This window comes from Zalophus californianus, chromosome 4 (genome assembly GCF_009762305.2).
Source record: "Zalophus californianus isolate mZalCal1 chromosome 4, mZalCal1.pri.v2, whole genome shotgun sequence".
NCBI lineage: Eukaryota > Metazoa > Chordata > Mammalia > Carnivora > Otariidae > Zalophus > Zalophus californianus.
Window position 1 is genome coordinate 5,240,129 of NC_045598.1, and position 22,990 is coordinate 5,263,118.

At 57.1% G+C, this 22,990-nt stretch overlaps 1 protein-coding gene across 11 annotated transcripts in view; it reads left to right on the top strand.

The window, feature by feature from the left end:
* The window catches only part of CAMTA1 (calmodulin binding transcription activator 1), an 869,134-nt gene that overhangs the window by 643,722 nt on the left and 202,422 nt on the right, over positions 1–22,990 (top strand). The gene's annotated exons all lie outside the window — the stretch shown is intronic.

Here is a 22,990-nt window from a genome sequence, read left to right on the forward strand (position 1 = left end):
CCCTCCTGACAGGCATCATCGCACTGACAGCCACCAAGATGCCCGCTGATGCACCACTGCTCTCTGCTTCCTGGGAGCGGCTGCCTTTGGTGGCGGGGTGGCTGGGGTGGTGACCTGGGATAAGCCAGGCCCAAGGGTGGCACCGCACCTCTTCAAACAAGCCCTATAAAGTTTAGCAGTTTGGGCAGCTTGGGCAGAGAGATGCAGCCAAAAGAGCGTCCCTGGGGATGTGGGGCTGGGCGCGCTCTGCTGTCTCTGGTCCGTGTCTCTGGCAGGCTCCTCGTTGCTGGGACCCTCCGAGGCTCTGGGTGGCTGGGTGGAGAGGGCTCCAGAGGAGCCGCCCCCTTGCTGAGTCAGGGTTTCCCCCACACGCCGCCACCAGGCCCAGCCCTGCTTGATTTGGCAGCTTTCAACAACATTGGCACTAGAGCTTGAAGGGACCTCAGAAACGAGCTGGCCCCACCCCGTTTGCATAGGGAAACTGTCACCCCGGGAGCTGGATGACTTTGCTGGGGGTCCCTGAGTCACAGGAAGAGCTGGGCCTGAATCCTGCGTCCCGACAGCCAGGCCAGGCCTCCTTGCAGGACACCCCTTCCGGGGGAGCCCGCGGGGAGCCACAGTGCTCTTGCCAGCCCTCCAGGCCCCCCAGCGCGCAGCTCAGCCACAGCCCTCGCGTCTGATCAGAGAGTGCACGCTCACAACATCAGCCCCAGTCGAGCTTAATTAGATCAAAGATGGTCCTGCTGCAGGAAACAGATCGTGTGCTCAGCCCCAGAAACGAGGTTGGAATTTAACTGCTGTTGGGGTGCTGACTGCCTCTTTGTGGAAGAGACACCGCTGTGGCTGGCTGAGACATGGCCAGGCGTTTGTGGGTGTGAGGATTCTGTCCTGTGACGCTGTGGTGTGCTGTAGATGTTTCACAACCAGGCTCTAGGGAAACCAGATGCCTGACGGGTAGCGCTCGCCAATTTCCGTGGTGCAAACCCTCCCACTGGAATGGGTTTCAAGATGCTGATTTGATGTCCGCTGGCTTGCAACCTTCCTGAGTATTCGACAGGCCAGGACAAGCCAGATCCCACACACCCCAGCTTTATTGCTTCAGTGTAGCACAGACATGGAGACGGAGGCCTGTGTCCCGCGCTGCAGGGCCTGTCTGGTCCTCTCCGCTCCTTGTCCAAGGCAGAGCTCCTGCTTCGGGGAAGAAAAGGCAGGGTCTCTCTTTTGAGTCTCCGCTGGTACAAGTAAGCTGCCACCATGGAGATTTCTGAGACCCAAGGGGGCCTGCTTTGGGCATCTGAGACCTGGCCTCCGGGATGGTCTCTGTCCCCTTTACGCATCTGTCACTCAACTGTCCTAGAGCGGTTGATGAGCTGCGCACCCCCAGACCTTCCAATGTCATGCCAGCCCAGACCCCTCCTGTCCCCCCCTCCCACGGGACTCAGGTGGACCTTCAATCAGGGTCAGGCCACGGTGCCACTAGTCCCACTTTGATGCTCAAAGTTCCACTCCGAGTGAGCCCGGTCCTCCCCCCCCACCCCCCAGGGCAGCACCTCCCCGAGTGAGCCCAGTCCTCCCCCCCCTCACCCCCCAGGGCAGCACCTCCCCAGGGCAAGGTCCTGCCTCTGAAAATCCCATTGCTTGTCTCACCTGAGGCAGGAGCAGTGCCTTCCCGGCCTTCCCGGCGCACCCAAGCTCTGGGTGTGAATCCCAGCTCTGCCCTCGCTCCCTTGGGGAGTGACTTAACCTCTCCTCACCTGCACAGTGGAGAAAGTAATAGTACCTGCGTCGGGGTTGTTGAGAGGAACACACGCCCAACCCGTAGCAAACACTCGGCATGAGGTGGCGCATAGTATGTGCTCAATAAATGGGCGCTGGCGGCAGAAAAGGCTGGGTGTGACACACAGCCATTTGCGCCTCCCGTATTTCTCACTTCCTGTGGCCCGTTCTTCAGCAGCTGGTGGCTGCTCTTCGATCTCCAGGGTAGCCCACGGAGCAAAGCCATTGTGGCCACCAGAGCGGGACTAGGTGGCTAGCACTCTGGGTAGTAAGTCTTCACTCAGGATGGAGCGGCCACCTCCAGGTCCGGGGCTGAGCCAAGCCGAAGCAGAGCCTTCAGGCAAAAGGAGAAATCCGTGACACGGATCCTGTCTTTATTTAAAATTTTGGTATTTGGTGCATCATGGATTTTTGCATTAATTTTTATGTCTTTTTCAAAGGCTGCAGTAAAATAGCATTTGTCCTGATGGCTGAGCATCTGGGTGCCTCTTAAATTGAGTGCCCACTGGCTCACCCCAGTCCCCGAGGGCCAGCCTGTGCTTGCAAGTATCCCTGACAGGACGATTCAAGAAAACTCATGGGAGGAATCCACATTCAGGTGCCAGAGCCCGAGTGACCTGGAGGACACGTGAGGACAGAGCCTTCCAGGTCCAGGACCTGGCTCAGGTTTCCAACCCCTGATTGAGGCTGTTCAGGGCACTCATAGCTGCACCCCCAGAGGAGGGGCTGAGGCCCTCGTGTGTCCTTGGCCCTGACAGTCACTTCCTGCATCCCGCCATCCAGGCTCTCTGGTGTGTCTCAGCCCAGACCCGGCTCAGGGGCCTCTGAGCCATCCCCTGAGCTGTGGTCATTGTCTTTTTTTCTTTTTTTTTTTTTTAATCTTTAATTTTAGGTAGTTAGCATATCGTGCAATACAGGTTTCAGGAGTAGAATTCAGTGATTCATCACTTAAATACAACATCCAGTGTTCATCCCAACAGGTGCCCTCCTTAGTGCCCATCCCCCATCTAGCCCCTCCCCCCACCTCCCTCCAGCACCCCTCAGTCTGGTCTCTGTCATTTCCTTCCCTCCTCCCCCCCTTATATATGTTCATCTGTTTTCTTTTTTAAGTTCCACATGAGGGAAGTTATATGGTATTTGTCTTTCTCTGACTGATTTATTTCACTTAGCATGATACCCTCTGGCTCCGTCCACATTGTTGCAAATGGCAAGATTTCATTCTTTTTGATGGTTGAGTAATATTCCTGTGTGTGTGTGTGTGTGTGTACACACTGCATGTTCTTTATCCATTCATCAGTCAACGGACGTTTGGGCTCTCTCCATAGTTTGGCTATTGTTGATAACACCGCTATAAACATTGGGGGACCACTTTCTTACACCATGCACAAAAATAAATTCAAAATGGATGAAAGACCTAAATGTGAGACAGGAATCCGTCAAAATCTTAGAGGAGAACTCGGGCAGCAAGCTCTTTGACCTTGGCTATAGAAATTACTTACTAGACATGTCCCCAGAGGCAAGGGAAACAAAAGCAGAAACGGGACCCCATCAAGATAAAAAGCTTCTGCACAGCAAAGGAGACAGTCCACAAAACTAAAAGGCAGCCTACGGAACGGGAGAAGATATTTGCAAATGACGTATCTGATAAAGGATTAGTATCCAAAATCTATAAAGAAGTTATTAAACTCAACACCCAAAAAACAAATAATCCAGTTAAGAAATGGGCAGAAGACATGAACAGACATTTTTCCAAAGAAGACATCCAGATGGCCAACAGACACATGAAACGATGTTCAACATCACTCATCATTAGGGAAATACAAATCAAAAACCATGATGAGATACCACCTCATACCTGTCAAAATGGCTAAAATTAACAACACAGGAGACAACAGGTGTTGGCGAGGATGTGGAGAAAGGGGAGCCCTCCTGCACTGTTGGTGGGAATGCAAACCAGTGCAGCCACTCTGGAGAACAGTATGGAGGTTCCTCAAAAAGTTAAAAATAGAACCACCCTACAATCCAGCAATTGCACTACTAGGTATTTACCCAAAGGATACAAAAAAAAAAAAAAAACCCACACACACGTGTGGTGACTTTCCATTACCTCCACACACCTCCTCCAGGGAGAGAAAACCATGACAGCCTATATAGTAAGAGTGTTTTCCCTTTTCCCTGTGACTCCACCTACCCACCACCTGACTCTCGAAGCTCATCATTCAGCCCGGGGGCCACTCAGGTGACCACGGTCTTCCCACGGTCCGATCCGGCAGCTCCCTGTAGGCTGGGCTCAAGTGCTGGCTGTGTCCCTGGCAGGATGGGGTGGGGGCCTGGAGAGGTTAGGGATGGGTCCAGACCCTGGTCCAACACCCCACCCTCAAAGGAGCCCCACATCACCCTAGGCTTCATTCCTCAAGCCTCCAGGACCAAAGGGCCCTGGGGCAGGGTTGGAATCAGTGACTGCACCTTGGCCTTCCCCCCCAGCATTTCTGCCCATGTCATCACACACACACACACACACACACACACACACAGAGACACACACACTCAGACACATGCATATACAGATACACACACATAACATACACAGACACACACATACATACCTATGCAGACACACACACACACCCCCTTCCTGCCCCCAGTGGAGCCTGACACCCCCGCAGAAGGCCCCAGCCTCAGGACAAGCTGCGCCTCATCTCTGTCGAGGGAGGGAGGAAGGAGCCCAGGGAAGTCCTCCCTCAGAGATGAAAACACTCCGCAGAACGAGTGGTTTCCTCTCTGAGATTTTTATACATTATTTATTAACACTTAGGCTACATTTTTCTCAGAAACTACTAAGAAAGGCTACCATGAGTGGAGGGGCTGCCGGTTCTGAAGGGGAAGCTGCTGGGTGGTCCCTGAGAGCCCGGCTCCCTGAGGATTCCGCATCACACCCCATGTTTCGGCCTGAACTGAGAAGCCCCTGTGGGCTGCTGGGAGGAAGCCGGACGTGGGGGCCGCAAACGTGAGGACAGGTTGTGTCCTCGCTGCCGCATCACTAATCTTCACACGGGGAGCCGGCCAGTTCACCAGACAGCGGCTAAGACAGAATCCGTCCTACAGCGGAAACCGGCTTCTAAAGGGTCGTAATCAGGCCTGGCTCTGGAAAATCAAGCAGAAGGTGTGGGTGTTTGTAGCAGACAACAGACATGGGGGACTGGAAGGGGGAGGTCTGAGCAGCCCCAGGGGAGGGAGGGGGTCCCATCTGAAACTGCGGAGGCTCTGAGGCTCGGCGGCTGGCGTGAAGACCGTGGAAGAGGGGACGTGCTGGGCTGGGCAGGTCAGCCTCCCGCTTCCGAGTCCCTGGGAGCACCTGTGCAAATCTCACACAAGAGTCAGAGCTTCTAGAGGTGGTGAGAGCCGGCTGGGAGGGCGCAGGAAGACCCCTCTCCTCCCCCGGCCTCTGGAGCGCAGGAGGGCCCTTCTGCCAGGGACGATGGAGGCCCGCCCGGGTCACGCAGCTTCTCCTCCAGGGCCACGCAAAGCCTCGAACCAAATGCCTGCCTCCCCCATCCAGCGCCCCATCCCCTGGGCCAGCCACCTTCACCGGGTCCTGTTAGCTCTCCAATGTCCTGCCAAGGCCTCTGCCTCCTCTCTGGAAGAAGAGGAAAAGGAAAAAGCTGCCAAGCTCCCCACTGGGCCTGGCCTGGTCCTCTGCCTGGGTCCCAGTACTTTTGTCTTCCTGGGCAGCCTTCTGTCCTGTCCTGCCACAAACAGCCCCAAAGCAGCTCCTGCCGAAACCTTCGCAGACACCAGAGAACGTTCCCCAGTCGCATGTGGCTTCCACTGTCCACAAACCCCAGAGTTCCCCACAAGGAGCAGCTCTCAACTGCCTCACTTACAGCCAGAAAACGTAGCACCAGAGGTCATGGCCCCACTGGCCCAGACCCCCGGGGGCCCCCTCTCCTATGGCTCTGTGATCCCACCCTCCCTTCCCTGACACACAGCCTCGTAAAGAATGCGTCCAGGGGACTAAAGGGACCCCAGGAAGGCTGGCTCCAGGAGATTTGATCACACACGTGACCAGCTCTCCTCTCCCGTAGTTGCTGGAAGTCAGGCCCAGGTGGACACCTGAGACTTTTTATGGGGCGTGGGAAGAGCCTGTATTCAAAGCTCCGGACTTAAGGCATGAAGTCCGGCCAGCAGCAGAATGGCTTTAGCTTTCCTGCGGCTCCGGGCTGGATGTCCCCTGTCCTCGTCACTCAGTCAGTGGGGGAACCTATCCCGTTCCGTTCTGCAGGAACCAGAGCACGCACCTGCCTGAGCTCGGCCTGCCCCCGCCGGACATGGGTTCCGCGTGTGCTCCAGGGGGTTCACAGGATGGCGGGCTCCCTGGTGTCTGCGGGGCAAGGGGCCGAGTGAAGGAGCTGCTCCCCATCTCCTGGGCGCCAGGACCTGTGGGCTGAAGCGGGGGCAGGCACTGTGCCGGCGGATGATGCCCCACTCAGCAGCTCCTGGCCGTTTCCCGCCGCCGACCTTACCCCTGTGCCACCCAGCCACATGACCTTGGGCGTGTTTCTTAATCTCTCGGATCTTTGGCTTCCCGGTCTACAAACGGGTGATACGAGACTGTTTGGTAGGGACCTCGTAATTCATGAAATCGCCCACGTAAGGCTCGGCACACGGTCAGTGTGGGTCCCTCTGCCCCTCTGTCCGCATGACCTTGTCACAGTCCCTCCCCCTCTCTGGGCCTCAGTTCCCTCACCTGAGGAAGGAAGATGTGGATCCGAAGCAGTGTGAGCCTGACCCGCTCAGTTCTCCAGGCCTCCCTCCTCTTCCTCTTCCTCGGCCCCTCCCTTCCCTACCCTTCTCACCAAGCCAGGTTCTGCCATCACCTCCCCAAGCTGCCACATCTGCCTCGGTCACGTCTGCCTCGGTCCTCAGGGCCTCTGCCCGCTCCAGTCCCGGCAGGAACAGCCTCTAGGCTCCCGTGCACACAGGACAGCCCTATGATCTGGGCCCCCTCGGTGCTGGGGCTGACCTGGGCCTGGGCGGTGGCGCCCTGCTGTCCCCAAGGCATGTTCCTTTTCGTCCTGTTCATCTCACCGGATGGCATGCCATGCAGTACCGTCCAGAAGGTTTCAAATAAACTCATGACCAAGAGGTCTTTTGTGGGGGCTTTGTGGGGAAGGAAAGAGCCGTCCGGGCCTGGGAGGGCTGGTTTGAGTGAGGCAGCACCTAGGGAATGCGCAGGTCAGCCCCTCACGTGGTCTGGCAGGGGTGGGTGTGCTAGGAGCCCATGCCTGCCAGGGCAGCCCTCCACACCGGCCAGGCAGGGCGGCTTTCACCCCCTGGGGCCCTCAGCTGACCCCCATGACCTAAAGAGGTAGGGACACAAGACTCACACTGCTCCCTGCCCGGTCCCCTGTGTGGGAGGGATGACAGGTGCTGGCGTCCTCGGCTTGCTTCCGGCCACTCCGCACTCGGGGTGACTTTCAGCAGGTACAGGAGGCCACGTGGGTCCCAGTGGAAATGTTCACACACGCGGCTGCTGAGCCTCACTGAAGGTGAAGCCCAGGTGACTGCCTTCTCCTCTACAAGTGCCCGGGGTGTCCTGGGAGATGTCACAGACGGTACTGGGGGCACATCGCTCTTCCCCCCAGTCCTCATAGAACATCTGAGCAAGCTTCCCTCACCGGCTCGCCTGGCCTCATTCTGCTGCTGGGGCAGTTTTAGGGGCTTGTTTTTGTGCGTGGTCAAAGTGGGCAGGCAGTTACTGGTTCGGGTGATCTCCAGGAGCACCACAGTCAGCCCCCCGTGACGCCAAAACCATAACCATCAAGAGCGGCAGGAAGAGCTGCGCCTTCGCCTGACGGATGAGTGGCAGGGGAACCGGGGACATTCGCGCCATAGCGGGTCCATTTCCTGTTGGGATCGTATGGGAAGCAGCTGCTGCCCTCGGCGGCCTTCCAATCCAGTTGGGAGGACGGAGTACCCATTTCCTGAGTCAGGTGCTCGGACATGGAGGTGGCCTCCTTGGACACTGCGCAAGGCCGGACAAGCCGCCCTCGTCTGGGTGGGACGCTCTTCCCGGGGAGACCCTAAGCCCTCCAGGCAGAGCTGGGACCCCAAAGCAATTCAGGCCTTCGGGCTTTAGGAGCAAAAGCACTTCGTTCCCTCTGTGCATGTGTCTCTGACCTGACCAAGGGAGAACCCATCAATTCAGCCCATTCCACCAACTCAGGCTTCCTTCTGGGAATGTCATTTACTTTGGTTTTTGTTTGTTTGCAAATAACCCAAGGAAAACTCCTTTTTTTTTCTTCCCAAAACAAAAAGGAGACTGTAGCCCATGTTCCACCTACACATCTGAATCCTCCAAGCTCTTTTATTTTTTCTTATGGCATTTCTGTCTGCACGGCACCCTGAGCCCTGGCCCCATCCGGCCCCTGCCCCTGCCTGAGCCCTTCCGCACTTGGCCCGCCCCAGGCAGAGGCAGACAGATTCCACCCGCTGTCTTTCCTGCTCTTAAAGACTTCTCGAGGAGGAGACTTTCCCAGTGCTTTCATCTTAAGGGCAAAGGTGAGCTCCCACTTGAACTTGGTGCTTTCACAAACACAAAGCAATGGACGGAGGTGAAGGATGTCCCCACCACCGTCTGGGCAGAGCCGAAAAGAGGCCTCGACTCTCCCGTGCTTGGGCTCGGTGTGGGCAAGGGGAGAAAATGGCCTCTGCTGTGTGCGTGCGGTCAACTGTTGCAAATAGGACCTGCCCAAGCATTGTTTGGGTCATTCGTTAATGTATCCGGGTGGGGAGAAAGGGAGAGATCGAAATAATTACAAACACTTCAGAGGGTTTTTTTTTTTTTTCCCACTGACTAAAGTTAAAATGAATAGTGTTGATCCGTTGCCCAGGCAGTAGGCTTGTTAAAGGAAATGGTATTTAAAATGATTTTTGAGCCAAAGCAATTTGGCTGCTCCAAGGCGTCCTTTATCTTTTGCTTTCAAGAGGATAATGATGTTTAAAAACGAAGTCACTCATACCATTTCCTGTCGGGAAGCCAGCTCAGGGATGGGCCTCTCTTTCTCTAGGTTTGTTTACTTGCTCTGTGATGGAAATGCAATCTTCATGGGGGCCCCTTCTGCAGAGGGCTCGGAGCTCCTCCGACAAAAGACAAAACACAGGCCAGTGACGCGCTCAGACTCTGTGTCTCCGGCTGTCCGTGACTTCCCCGCAGCTTGGCTTGAGCTTGGGAGCTGGAGGCTCACGGCCGCCGACTGGCTCCAGGGGTTGCGTGGAGGGCTCCGTCTGGGATGGGGCACCCTCCCACTTGGCTAAGGGGCTTCCTCCCCAAATTGAACTTGGGGGGGTCACCCCCATTGAAAAGTGCTGAGCAGGTCCTCGTGGGGAAGGGTACTTCCTGTGTATCACAGGATTGAGGACAGCTGGAAAAGCCGACTTCCCTTTTAGAGTGAAGGACACAGACAAGCCGACCTCCCAACGAGCCTGGATGAAGGGAAGGAGCGGTAGCAGAAGAGCCGCTCTGCCCCGGGCTGTGCTGGGCTTGCGTGGGCTGTGTGCCTTCTGCAGTCCAGGGATCCTCTGCTCCGGTGTGCACAGGACCAGGTGCTCCGCGCGCCTGCCTCCCCCTCACAGAAGCCTGAGGCAGCTCAGGAGGCAGCAAAGTGGGATGGAAGGAACTTTCCACGGCAGTAAAATGGGGAGGACCACACCTGCTCCCCAGTGTTGCCCAGCACCTGGACAGTGGATGATCCGTTGTGTTAAGTCTTCCTCTGACCTTTGTTACTCGAAAGCATGGCCTCCATCCCCCCGGGGACATGTGGGGAAGAGTTTATCCTCAGGGGCCACTTCCTGATGATCTAAGTCTGGCCACAGAAAGAGCCTGTTAAATGTAGGAATGTGAAACAAGGATGTTTTGGGGAGTCCGTGGTCTTGCTGTGTGTGCTCTTTCTTCAGCTTTGGGGTCACACAGCACCTAGAGGGGAGGGGTGCTCCTGAGGCCACCACAGTGACAGGTGGGCCGGGGGAGGCACGTGGTTTTGTTCCTCACGTCTGCTTCCCAGGCTGCACAGCACCTACCGGTCTCTGCGGCTCGGTCTTGTGGGGGATGCTGGCAGCCCCCGCCATCCTCAGGCTGAGCGCGATAATTTAGGATGGCCACTGCTCCCTGGGTGCATTTAAAACACACTTCCAAATTCTGTTCGTTTTGCCTTTGATGGGGCGGTGGCCTTCTGGGTTTTTCCTTCAAGAGATGCAGATTTAATGGACTGTGATTTTTCTCCAGATCTGCTGTTTAAAAAAAAAAAAAAAAAAGGCAGCATTAAAAAAGCAACTCAGAATTTCTATTTACTCAGGGAAAAAAAAATCTGCTTGCTATTCAGGCCCTAGATTTTCCTGGGAGATTAGTGTACTTGCCTGCCAAGATGTTAGCTAAAGGAAAACACATTTGCTATAGATCAGAAATATTTATCCTTTTCTGGGCAGGAGATCTGAAGAAGAACTTCATCTGAATGTATAGCACCTGGAAATATGAATGAATTCAATCTCCCGAGCTGTGGGCATCCTCCAGAAAGGCCGATCACTGGGCAGGGGTGTTTAGTGGGGGGACAGGCAGTCTCTGGGAAGTAGAAGCCACGAGGGGGGTCGAGCAAGGCTGCTGGGCTGGGGGGTGGGGTGTAGGTCAAGGATCAAGAGGCCCCGGTCCCAGACAAGAGGGAGGGGGTCAGCTGGAAGGACGACAGTGAGGGTCCCAGAGCCTAGCAGCCTTGACTGGCAAGCTTGCTTCCTCCTGGGATAGAGGACGTTGACCCTGCTCTGCTTTGTATGTTCTTGGAGCAAGGTTGGGGGCTGAGGATGGTGGGCGACTTGGGCCAAAGCCATTCCTGCTCCTTGACAAGAGAGAAGGAACCTCAGCTTCTGTTGAGCTCCATGATGTTTCCCCAAAAAGGATGGCCCCCATCTCTTAAAATCTTTCAAAGGTATCAGATTCTTCTTTGGTTGCTGAAGAAGAGTGACAGAAGCAAGCTCATGAATGATTAAAAATCTAATCATTGTTTCCACCCAGACGGAATGCCTGCCTCCTGGTGAGGATGGGAGACAGAAGTACACCCGCAAACTGTTAGTTAGCAACTTTCCTCATCTGGCTCTGCCACTCGTTTGTTCTTATTATGGTTCATTTGACTCCTGCAGTGGTGCTCCAGGTTCTTTGACGGGAGGGTCAAGTTCAGGACATGGGGCGTGGGAGGAGCAATGAATCCTTGTGACATCAGGGGCCCTTCCAAGATCATTGGTCTTCCAGACCCAGGGTTCCACCTATAAGTGATTTGCACTGACTACCAGCCAGTGTCCATCTGCTTGAGCACAATAGGAGGCCAAGTCTGGCAGGCCTGGACGTGTGGCCTCTCACTCCGGGGGCCAGCAAGGCCTGGCAGCACGGCAGAGGGGGAGAACATCGGCTCCTTCCAGGCAGAGAAGGATCCATTCGGGAGCCTCTGCGGGCCGCTGGCTGGGAGGGGGCGGGTGGAGTCCAGATTCAAGGATCTTCCCCGGGGGGTTCTGCTAACAAGGATTCTGTTAACCAGAAGCCCATACCCTTTCACGTGGAGCCCCTAGATCTCTTTCAAACAAAATTACTCCCGGAGCTTCTCAAGGATAAACCAGTCCAGGGAAGACTGCAAATCCTGGGAATTTATAGTAGGGCGGCGTGTTCTCCGTTATCTATTTTGGTCTTGTTCAGAGGGGCCTCCCAGCTATAATTTAATCTCAGGTGGATGAAAGCTTCTTTCCTCTCCCTCTGAACTGAAGAACCACTTCCTCTCTCTCTCCTGGGCCAGGGCCAGCTCTCTGAGCCTCCCCAGGAGCCAGCGGGGCACGGCCTGCGCAGAGCTGGCCGTCTGGACCTGTGGGGACGGCTCAGAGGAACGTGGTGGGCCTCGGCTTTGCTTGAGGTCGGCCCCAGACAGCTCACCTGAATAGGCTGTGGCTTCTTTGTACTTGAAAAGCAGCCAATGTGTGGGAAGGTGCACAGGAAAGAGAGAGAGAGAGGTGTGAGCGAGGCAGTATCGGGCCGTATGTGGGACACGCAAACCCGTGTGCACGATTTTCCGGGTGTGGGGTGGCCTTGATACCCTAGTGACGGCCACCTTCCCGAATGTCACAGCCACTGCAACATTTCCTTGGGAGCTCATCCCCAGCATCTGAGTCAGGCCTTGTTTGCCTCGTATCAGCCGTCATTAAAAAGTAGGTGGCTCGAGAAATAAAGGCAGCAAGAGAGTGGCATCCCAGCGCCAACCTGTTGCCGCCTTCAGAGGAGGATGTTTGGGAGGTCATGCCAGCCGTGCTGCTGCCTCCCAGAAGGCTACAGTCCGGCTTTCCCACAAGCGTGCTGAGCTCCTGCCCCAGCTGCACCTCCCAGGGCTGCTGGTCACCTGCCTGGTGAGGCTGGTGCTCTTGATCTGGACGCAGCCCAGGACCCTCCATCCTCAGGGTCTACAGAGGCACACTCCCTTCCTGGGTCCAGGCTGAGGGGAAGGCGCAGGAGTCACACTGGGAACCTCTCCCAGGGGAGCAAGGGCCAGGACACATAGCCAAGGCCACCGAGGCTTCTGTCCTTCATTTCACTGAGCAGTAAATCCATTGCCCAAGGTATTCAGAAAGAAGAGTGGGTGCAGATTTGCCTGAGGCCACTCGCCTGAAGGGCTCCCTGTAGGATTTCTCAGGCTGGAGTAGCTGCCAGAGCCCCAGCCCCCCGGGAAGATGGAGCCCTGTCAGGCTCCACCCCCGACCCCATCAGTCCCGATGCTGGCCATAGACACCGCACTGTCCCTGAGCGATGTCTGGAGCTGGGATCCAGCGCCCCCCGGCTTGTCAACAGCCCACCCAGGGACGAAAGCCCAGCCTATCCCACCCTGATGCTGAACCGTTGCTCTGCCCCTCACTCATCAGAGACGCTCAGACGATCAGAGCCCATCCCTCAGACATCGAGAAGGACCGGGCCCTAGAGGGCTGTCCACAGTGCCGCGGCCCCCAGCAACCTTCCGTGGGTTCGCCCCGGCACGTTCTTGGTGTGATGCGAGAGCAGTCGCGTCCCACACCGTGCGGGCCTCCCATTCATATTTCTAATGTTCCATGGACAACATCACTTTCATTTTTCCACTGCCCCTTATCTCAAGGGACTTACCTCTTTGGGGACACAGCCACACAAAGTCAGAGCCCAGAAGAGAAATACAGGGGGGCTCATCCATGAGGGTGGAAGAGCAGAAGACAGCCAGGAGCTCGCCTGAATGGTAGGGGAAACACTAGACAAAGGAAGGTCATTTAATTCCAGAGCATTCACAGAATGGGTCAGTCCTAATGCACAAAGGCAGTGATGGCCAGCAGCCCACCCACGGCCTGGGCACGTGAGCCCCGAGGATGTGGGTTGACCCTCTGGGCGGGCGTCCCAGGCTCTGCCCTCACTCTGGGCAACAGCCGCCTCTCGTGGGTCTTGCTTCACCCAGGCCATTCTCATGCTCATGAAAGCCCAGCCTCAAATACCACGGCTCAGAGTCAGAGGTCAGGGCCGGCTCCATCGAAGACTGACCGCTTCCGTGGGTTTCCCCTTCCTCTGGCGGTGTGCAGTTAGCTTCGGAGAGAAGGAAGGAGAGTCCACGTTTATTTTGTCATCTTGAAGCAGTGAGTCCGGTGATGCTACAGCCCAGCAGGGATCCTGCCACTTCCGCAGACCCCAAGGACTGTCAGGGCTTCGGCGGAGGCTGGTCAGAGCCAGCTGACAAGAGGGGTCCCAGGCAGGGACTCAGAGCCATCCCCGGGGGGGCCCAGGGCCGCCTCACACGGAGCCCTCGGGAAAGCAGTCCCAGGGGGGTCAGCCATTACACATCTGGGACAAGTGCCGGCATGTGTGGGGGCCACTGCCAGGGAGCCAGGAACTCTAACAAGAGAGAGGATCCCCTGGAAAACGGCTTCACACCTGCCCTTCCAGCAAGCAGTCATTCCAGAGGCAGGCGTCAGTCTGCGTCAGTCCAAGGAAAGAGTAGCAGAGGGCCCGGGGTGGGAGGGAGATTGTTTGCTGAGATGAAGTACAGTGTGGACCATGGGCCTGGTGCTCAAGGAGAGGGGAGAAGCCTGACAGCAGGGATTTGGTGCAGGATCCCGACCAGATGTGCCCTCCCCAGCCGCAGGTCTGCTCCGGCTGCCACGTCAGATGTTTGTCTTCGAGGGCCTTGCTGAAGACGCCCCTTTATGGCCTTGTGCTCGCTGGGGTGCGGGTTTTGGCAGGACAGGGAGACAGTAAACCCTGGAGGCTGCTGTGTAGAGTGGACACGTTTAGCAAGTCAGATTTGTAGATGCCCAGTTACGTTTGAATTGCAGATAAACAACAAGTTTAAAAAATAGTGTAAGCATGTTCCACTCAATATTTGGGTTACACTTATACTAAACATGCATTTATTATCTATCTGAAATCCCAGCTGAACTGGTATCAACTATTTTATCTGGCTGTGGGCTTTTCTCTGGTGCCTCATTCTGCTTTTCCATCCATTTCAGCACTGACTACAGGTTTGGTGATTATATGATGGATGACACCCACTAGAACCCAAATTTCTCTGCTGCCTGTAGCACCACGGGGGTCCCCATGTCCTACAAAGTCTTCCCTGAGCCTTTGGGGCCGCCAGCTAGGGGTGTCTGGGCTCCTGTGCTTGCAGCAAGCCTGTGCCTCTGGAGGCTGCAGAGGGGGCCAGGAGGAAGCCAAGGGGTCCTCTGTCTTAGCGGTGATCCCAAGCCTCTTGGGAGGAGAATGCCAGCAAGGTGGCTGGTGGGTTTCTGCCGTGGGTGAGGACTTGGGGTACAATACTGCCGAGATTGCAGGTTACTAGAACAAGGACAAGGTCAACAGAAGCCTTGGATGGGGGCTGGTAGGATTCACAAAGTGGTCCCCATCCTACCCGTTGGCAGATGGAAAGAAAACGCCTGGCCCCCTGGAGCCTTAGTTCTCGGCTTCCCTCTGGCCCCCAGACAAGGACAAGCCCAAACCGGCCTCTGTTGCAAAGAAGTGGCCTTTGAGAAAGTGGGTCCTTTGCCCTGGGAAGGAACATTTGCAGTCAAGTCTGTGCATGGAATTTTTATTCCTCTACTACAGCCTAGGCAGGATTTAGTACACAAGTTCTCCAGAGGAAATGCATTCAATAAAAATTTGATGGGCTCCGGCAGCTCAGCAGAACTCCTTACGAATTCCAAGTGTTTGCTGGTCCCTGGCTTAGGCAACAGCCCAGCTACAGTTTGCACATGGCCTCTTTAGCCGGGGGCCCTTGGCACAGGAACTGCCCTCAGCCCCCTGCTTCCCCAGGATGGAAAGTAGGGAGCCTCTCAGAGAAGGAGCTAAGCCCCAGGGCTCTGGGGGTTCAGGAGTTGGCCCTCGTAAGGAGATGAGGGCATTGGACACTCAGTGGGGATCTGGTGTGTATGAAGACCTAAAGTCAGTTAAGGAATAGAAATGAATTGCTGTGACTAGTGGGGGAAGTATAGTAACTTCATTTATTATCTTCTGACACTTCTTGTTGCTCAGCACTCAGAAAAGAGTTCAGGGCTGAAGACAGGTGCATGGTGCCAACTCGGGCATCCCGTGGGAAATTTGTGCTAGAGGCTAAGCTTGCTGTGTGGGTGAGGTGGGATTCAACTCACCTCTCTATTCTCGGCTCTTGGCTTGGGCCTGGCACAGAAGGTGAGGCCAGCGAGTTCTCAGGGGCATTGGAGAGAGGACAGCCACACGGTGGGCCTTGAGAGATAGGGGAGTCTGCTGTTCACCTTCTGGCTTGTTAGGAGCTTCCAAGCATGACCCAATACCCGCCTCCATCCTGGTGAAACAGTGCCGGGTCATTGGAAAAATGCTCCTGAGCTCAGCAGCCCCTGCCAGGGATATGTCTGGGGACAAGAGCACACGTCCATGGCCTAGAGGTCCTTCCTGCCTAGGCCTCTGCTACAGAAAACGTAGGTGGACAAGGGGAAATAGCAAGCCAAAGAGTGTGTTTGCAGAGTGATTCCTCTGCAGCGCCCAGCCTTACGTCCTGGAGAATACCACCGGCCCAGGAGAGTTGGCCTACCTCTCTCTTTGGATCAACCCTGAATGCTGCCCTCACCCACAGTTTCCAGAGGGCAGATCATGAGGACAGCTCATGACAAGGACACAGAAGTGGGTTCTAATCTCAGATCCGGCATCTACTAGGCAGCCCCCAGCAAAGAACTTGGCTCTCCTTAGCCCGTTTACATACCTGTGAGCATCCCATGGGACCACATTTGCAAAGACTTAGCCCACAGCCCAGTCTGGAAGCTATACTGGGTGGTCAGCAAAACCCAAAGCTGTAGGCCATCCTAGGCTTTCCTTCTGGCTTTCTCTGTTCTGGTGGTCTCCCCTTTCTACCAGGGTCCAGTGCGGCTCGCAGTCACTTAGGCTCGCGGCCATCAGAGGGTGAGGAAGGCTGGCCCTGTTGCTGTTCCGAGTCACCCTGGCCACACCTCCCATCGCATGCCCTGCAGATGGGATGCATCCAGGCCTTTTCGGGCCCCCTCCCCTGAGCCACCTCTGTCTGCTCCCCTGTGTGTCGGGGGCACAAAGCCACGGAGGGGGCAGCTACAGCTTCTCTTGGCCCGAGGAACTACTGGGTGTGGCTCCTGGGTACCCAGGTGCAGGGCAGTGTGAGGCTTCCCGCCCTCCTGCTCCCTTGTTACCTGGGCTTGGCCTCCAACTTGACGACCTGGGTCTGGGAGAGGACCTAGATCAGACTGCTCAGCCTCAGTCAGACAGTATGCGCCCCATAGGCCCCTGCTTACAGTTTCCTTCAGAAATGTCTCTGGTCCCTCTACTAGCTGACTACGACATACAGCCCCTCGGGTTTCCAGCCGTCACAGGGTTGTATGAGGTTGACCCCACTTGCTCGACCTGCAGGAGACCGCAGGACGGTCCGCATTTCTGTGGCAGAGGTTGAGCGAAGTCAAGAACTTTCTGGAGCAGTGGTCCTCCATCTCTTTCCTGCCCCAGCACGTAGAATGCAGGTGCTCCGTGCCCAGCAGGAGTATCAGTCCAGATCACTTCAGGGAGCAGTGTCCTGGGGGACATGTAGATCCCAAAGTGACATGGATATGCTTTCTCAGAATGGCATGTCCATCTACCCCACACCCAGCTTCAGGATCACTGGGGGAGGCTCAGTATCGCCCCCGGCCTCCTGCATGGGTATACAGGATGCACACCGGCACACGCCTCCTGGGACACACATGATTCCCATGATTCACCTCGAGACCAGACATGTGTGAACACACACTCAGGTGCACACCCACTCACCTGGCCACACACATACAAATACCACTGATGCTCACTCATGCCCCCTGCACGTACCCACAGCAGAAGCCTCCCAGCCTGCTGTGTACCTCGGGCTCCTGCAGCTTAGACAGCTGGTGGTCCAAGAGGAAGCCTTGGGTGGTCCCCTGGCTCCTGGGCCACCTTGGCCAGGGGTTGGGGGAGGGCTCCCTCTGGTCTCTGAGGCCTGCTGTGGACACTGTGGTCGCTGAGTTCCTCTCAGGGCCACACTCGGGGTCTCCCAGGACTCGGGCATTGGGTGCAAAACTGGAACGGTGCTGGGCAAAGCAGGACGATTGGTCACCACGGGGCAGGCCAAGCACCCGAGAGCAGGGAAGTTGGATGGGCAAGCCTCCGTCCCCGCCTGTCCCTCCCCATGTCCCCTGGAGCTGCTTTGTAAAGAAAGTGGTCAAGGAAGGTGTGCTTCCCAGATGCTGCAGGGAGTGACACCAGACCAGGCAGGGCCCAGGTGGCGGCCTTCCATCCTGGAGCTACAGTGGCTTGTCGGGGAGGGGACTGGGCCAGGAGACAGCCCGCCCGGAGCTGACTGAGGCAGCGCTCTGGGGCCTGGGAGAAGGGTGGGAGAAGTCTTGACAGACAATCTGGAAATGTCCTTAGGGCATCGGAGGGGGGGTTCCACAGCCTGCCAGCTGCACCTGTCCTTCTCAGCCTGGAGCCGGTTCTGGCCACCAGGCCCCACATCCATTCCTGGGGGTGCAGATAGGCTGGAGGCATGTCCCAGTCCCTCCTGAACCCGGCGTCCGCTCCCGTGCTCAGGGTCCCCTGAGGCAGCAGAAGGCAGGGGTGTGAGGTGGTGACAGGCCGGGGAAGGGCAGCAGTGAAGCCCGACTGAGGTCCCTGCAGGCCCACCTGGCCCTGCGTGGGCGCTCCCCCCGCGTCACCTCCCCTGACCCTCCCCGCCCACTGAGGGGACTGCTCACGTGACAGGGTCTACCAGCTGCCTGCCTGGCCTCCGAGCTCCAGAGTAGAGGAGGGGGCTGGCGGGCCATGTCGTGCCAGGTCCTGTCAGTGGGAAGCAAACAGACCAGGCCAGCGGGGGAGGGAGAGGGAGGAAACCCACCAAAGAGAAAGCCAAGTTAGACTCCTGTGCCCTCCGTGGCCCCCCCCGGCCCCGCTGCCTTCATTGCCAGCATTTGGGGCAGGAATGGGATGAATGTTCCCGAAACCAAAGAAAATACTCCGAAGTGCTTTGAGGGAGAGTGGGGGTGGGGGCCGAGTCCCAGGTGAATAGGGTCCTGAGCCGGCGTCCCCAAGGGGGTAGGTGAGCCCACCGCAGCAGCACTGGGGTCCCCAACACACACACACACACACACCAGCTCACCCTGCACACGCACACACTCCCGGACACACGCACACCCACCCTCATGGTCACCTGCTACTCGCACACCTACATGCATCGCCTTTCACACTCACACACTTGTGTACTCACACACAATCTCACACTTGCACACTCATGTACTCATTGTCTTCACACTCAGTAGCACACACCCACATGCTCACACTCACACACATGCACATACTCGTTGCCTTTCCCGTGGCTCGCACACGTGTGCACCCATACACACTCGCCCTCTCACAATCATACATGTGCTCACACTTTGCCCTCCGCATACCCTGGCACACACATGCTCACACACAGCCTCTCACCCCACGCTTACACGCGGCCTTTCTCACGCCCTTGCGCACACTCACACCCGCGCGCTCGTGGCCCCCCAGCCCCCCCCCCCCGCCTGGGGCGGCCCGAGCTCAGTTCCCGTGGCCCACAGGCCGGGAGGGGCACGAGCCCAGCGCTGGGTTTAGCGAAGCCATTTGCTCCTCCAAGCAGCACTTAGCTCCACTTCCTTTTTCTCTCTCTCCTTTGGCGCCCAGAAAACCCCAAACATTCCCAGGAGGGAAAACGGGCCCTTTATTACCTCGTGGGCTCAGAACACTGGCATCGCGGTAATTGAAAGTGGCTTGACTCAAATTGCATTTTCTGAGGAGCCGTGAGAGACAGGCATGTGGGAGGGAGGGGGGGGATGGAGGGCCGCCTTGAAAGCTAGCACCAAGCAGGCACGGGGTGCTGGGCCCTGAGTGAGCACAGACCCAGTCCCCAGAGGCCTCCCCAGGGCCACCACCCCCATGGAAGGGCAGAACTCTGACACGCGCCCCGCGAAGAGCGTCCGAGCCCTGCGTGGGCAGACCTGCCTGCCACCTGTGCAGGCCTCCTGGAAGCTTCATCCCGGGAAGGGTCTGCATCCTCTCCCTGCAGGTCACACGATGGCACACGGCAGCCATTCAACCAGTGTTTGTTGACTGACTGCTGGTTCCTGTCTCAGGGCCTTGGCTCGCCTGGCTCCCTCCCTCACCTGTTCCTTCAGATCCATACAGTGCTGGTGAGCACTCGGCCGTCTTCCAGACAGGGAGCTAAGCCCTGTACTTATTATCTCCGAAAATCTGCCACAGCCTTGGAGGTAGGAAGCCCCGTAGCAGATGGGGAAGCTGGAGTGCAGAGCCTGACAGGAAGCAGGACTGGCCTTGGACCGGAGTCTCCAGCCCAGCTCGGCTCTGAGGCCCAAGACCCCTGCAGGCCCCTGACCTGGCCACGGTCAACCCCTAGTGCGTGCCCCAACGGGGAGAGGGCGCTAGCTACTTCTCCATCTTAAATAAGAGTCCTCTGGAAGCTGGGATGGGGGCTGCTGTGGTTTGAAGGAATGTCCTCAAAATGTCTGTGACTTTGATTTGTTGTTAGTCGTGACAGTGTTTGCAAGTGCACATGGCATTAAAGAATAGCGATGGGGCACGGCTTAAAATGGGTGAGAAGCGGTGCTTTAGTGCCTCTATTCATCTATGGGCGTGACTCCCCAGGAAATCTAAGCCCCCTGAGTCACCTGTGTCCCCCCAGCAGCCAGCACCGAGCCTAGCTCATGGCAAGGGCTCAGAAAATGCTTGTTGAATGGAATTAAGGAATGAGGAAGGGCAGGAGGGAGAGAGGTTGGGAGATGCCAAGGACCCAGAGCGGGTGGGGATGGGGTGGGGATGTCCGAGGACACCCCTCCCTAGCCCTGAGCAAAGAAGTTGCTGCTTGCATTGTTCCCCGGGGCCCTTTCTCTCTCCTGATTTCTGCTGCGGGTTCGGGATGAGTTAGACAGTGAGGGGGGCCGTTCCAGAGGGTCAGCAGAGTGCTGGAAAACAAGCTGGCCTTGGCCTGAGACAGGAGCCAAGTGCTGTGGGGGGCACAGAGCTGGCGTATCCCTTGCGGGGCCCGACACAGGCTCCCTCCTGGCTTTCCTGATGCAGGTCCCTCCCAGCAGGAGAGAGGAGAGCAGCCGTGAGTGAGGCTTGTCCGGCGGCTGCTGAGCCCAGCGGAACGGGGACCCCAAAACCATTTAGTGATAAACTTGTGTCTCTGGGGAGCAGTTTGCTCGCCTTGCCACTGTCTCAGTGTAAGCAGCAGCATGCTGGAACCTTCTTACAAACACATCTGGGCCACCAAGCCAAATGGGGGCACTTTCGTGTCCTCCCCACCCGCCTGCTCTCCCCAGTCCTCACGGGAAAACACGCTGGAAGACAAACAGAGTGAACAGAGTGGCATCTGGCCAGATGACAGGGCGACAGGCCTCCTCCAGCACCGGGTGTCCCTCGGGGGCGGGGAGACGCCAGGCTTCAGGGTCGAGACCAAACATTGTGACACCAATTTCTGAACGGCTGGCCTCAACAGACTTTATAGTCTGTGGACACTCATACCATTTTTTCTCCTGGTTTACTCTGTTTCTGGATTATTGTCTGTAAATTTCAAAATGGGCCAGGATCCCTGAGTGGTTTATAAATTAGGGCTGTATCCTGGGAACACCCAGTAGTGCTGATATATTTTAGGTGGTGTCAGAGTTTCCATTATAAACCCCATTTCTCAGAGGTTTACAACTTGGCCATAAAAATGCTCCAGGCCCGAGGCTCGGACTATACCACGCACAGCTGCCTGAGTCCCTTTCCGGGGTCCAGGCAGGGACATCCGGCTGGCGTGGCCCAGAACAAAGGCTGGGGTAGGAGGGTTCCATGGCTTAGCGTGAGCGGAGGTGAAGACGGGGCCTCCCTCCTGCTGGCCAGCAAGCTGTGTGCCCCAAGCGGCCACCTGTTCAGGACTGTTACAAGCTAGCAAGGCCAGTCCTCTGGACGGGAGGGCCACCCATGGGGAAAATGTATGCCTGTCTGGGAGTCTCCCGGGTTTACAGTCATTGTGCCCCCAAAATGCTCCCTCCAGGGCCATTTGGGTGCCGTTTTGGCAAGCCCACTGACCCAGAGACCAGGCAGATCCCTTTCAGACCGATTTCCACGCTAGGAAGCGAAGGGCTCATTGTCACATTCCTGTTTCCACTAAAGCTCGGGTGGCGCTGTTTGCAAAGTGGAGGAATGAAGACCGGCAGTTCCCAGACCCAGGGAGCTTGTAAAGCAATGCCAGAGCCTGCCTCCCCAGCCCCAGGAATTGACTGGGTTGGTCTGGGGCTGCCTAAACAATCAGCAATCCTCAGGCCAAGGCCCAGGCTGGTGTCAGGCAAGGCTCAGCCCTGGAGTCAGACCCTGAAGTCTGGGGATGTTTCCACCACTTCTGTCCCCTGAACCTGGCCAGGCCCCTGCTTGCCGCTGGGGCCCTGGGCACCTGGGACCTATGCTGAGACTGGGGGGCCGGCGGCTGTCCTGGTCCCTGAGTGCCACCTCACAGAGGGAGCCCCTTCTAAACCTTCCCCCGGGAGCCACAGGGACAGAGCCCAGGCGGCAGGGAGCTTGCGTTGTTTTCTCCAGTTTCTTCGAGGCACCGGGATTTCGGGCCCAGACGTGGGAGTCCCATCGGGGGGTGTCCAGCTCTGAGCCTGGCTGCGACCCAGGGACTCCTGCCCACAAAAAGCAGAGGCCTCTCATCAGTGGAGTGTCAGCTACCAACCCGTGAGGGCTCTTTGCCTCCGTTCGTTCACAGGGCACCTGCTCCGAGCGGCGGCTGCCCTGGGGGTCGGGAATGTGCCAAAGACCAAAGTGGACCAAAGGCCCTGCCCCCACCCCCGGGCTTACCCCCAAGCAAGGGAAACAACACTGAGCAACAGGAGAAGTTACATAGCGCAGAGGAGATGATCAGTGCCGTGGGATGGGAAAGAAACAGCAGAGCGGAGTAAGGAGGCGATCAGGAGCGTCCTGCAAGGAGGACACGTTTGGAGGGCTGGCGGGTGGCGAGGGCAGAGAATCAGTCAGGTTTGCTGCAATGCTGCTCTCTAACAAACAGCCCGGGAGTCTTGGGGGCTGCCAGGAACAGATATCTCCATTGTAGGGGCTGTGGCCCCGTGGACCTCCCTCCAGGGCCTGGCCCAAGTGGTGGCTCACCGGGGAGTCATGCCTGCCCCCGCAGCACTGGCCAACGCCAGTCCCACAGCAGGACTGCAGCCGGGCAGGGGAAGTGGAGAGGGGAGGGAGGCATGCTTGCTGAACAGCAGTGCAGCCTCCCCATTGCAACACAAGGAGCCACGAGGGAGCAAAACCTGGGAGGGCGGGGCAGCGGGGCAGCACACAGCAGGAAGAACATGCAGGTAATGGGAGCAGACTGTGCCAAGGCTTCAAGGGTGCCCGGCCTCTTCATGGCAGTGAGCAGCGGGGGGTGGGGGGGAGGTTCAAGAAGGGAAGATGGTGGCAGCCCCATGAGCACCTTTTCTGAGTGGGACGGGACTATTGTGGGCTTTGAGTGACTTGCATTCTAACACTGTCCACTGGTCTCTTCATCAGAGAGAGACTGGGGGGGGACAAGGAGGTGAGAGCAGGAGGCCAGGTCGGGGGCGCTTTCAGTGACGCAGGCATGAGAAAATGGCGGGTCCAAGGTGGAGCTGT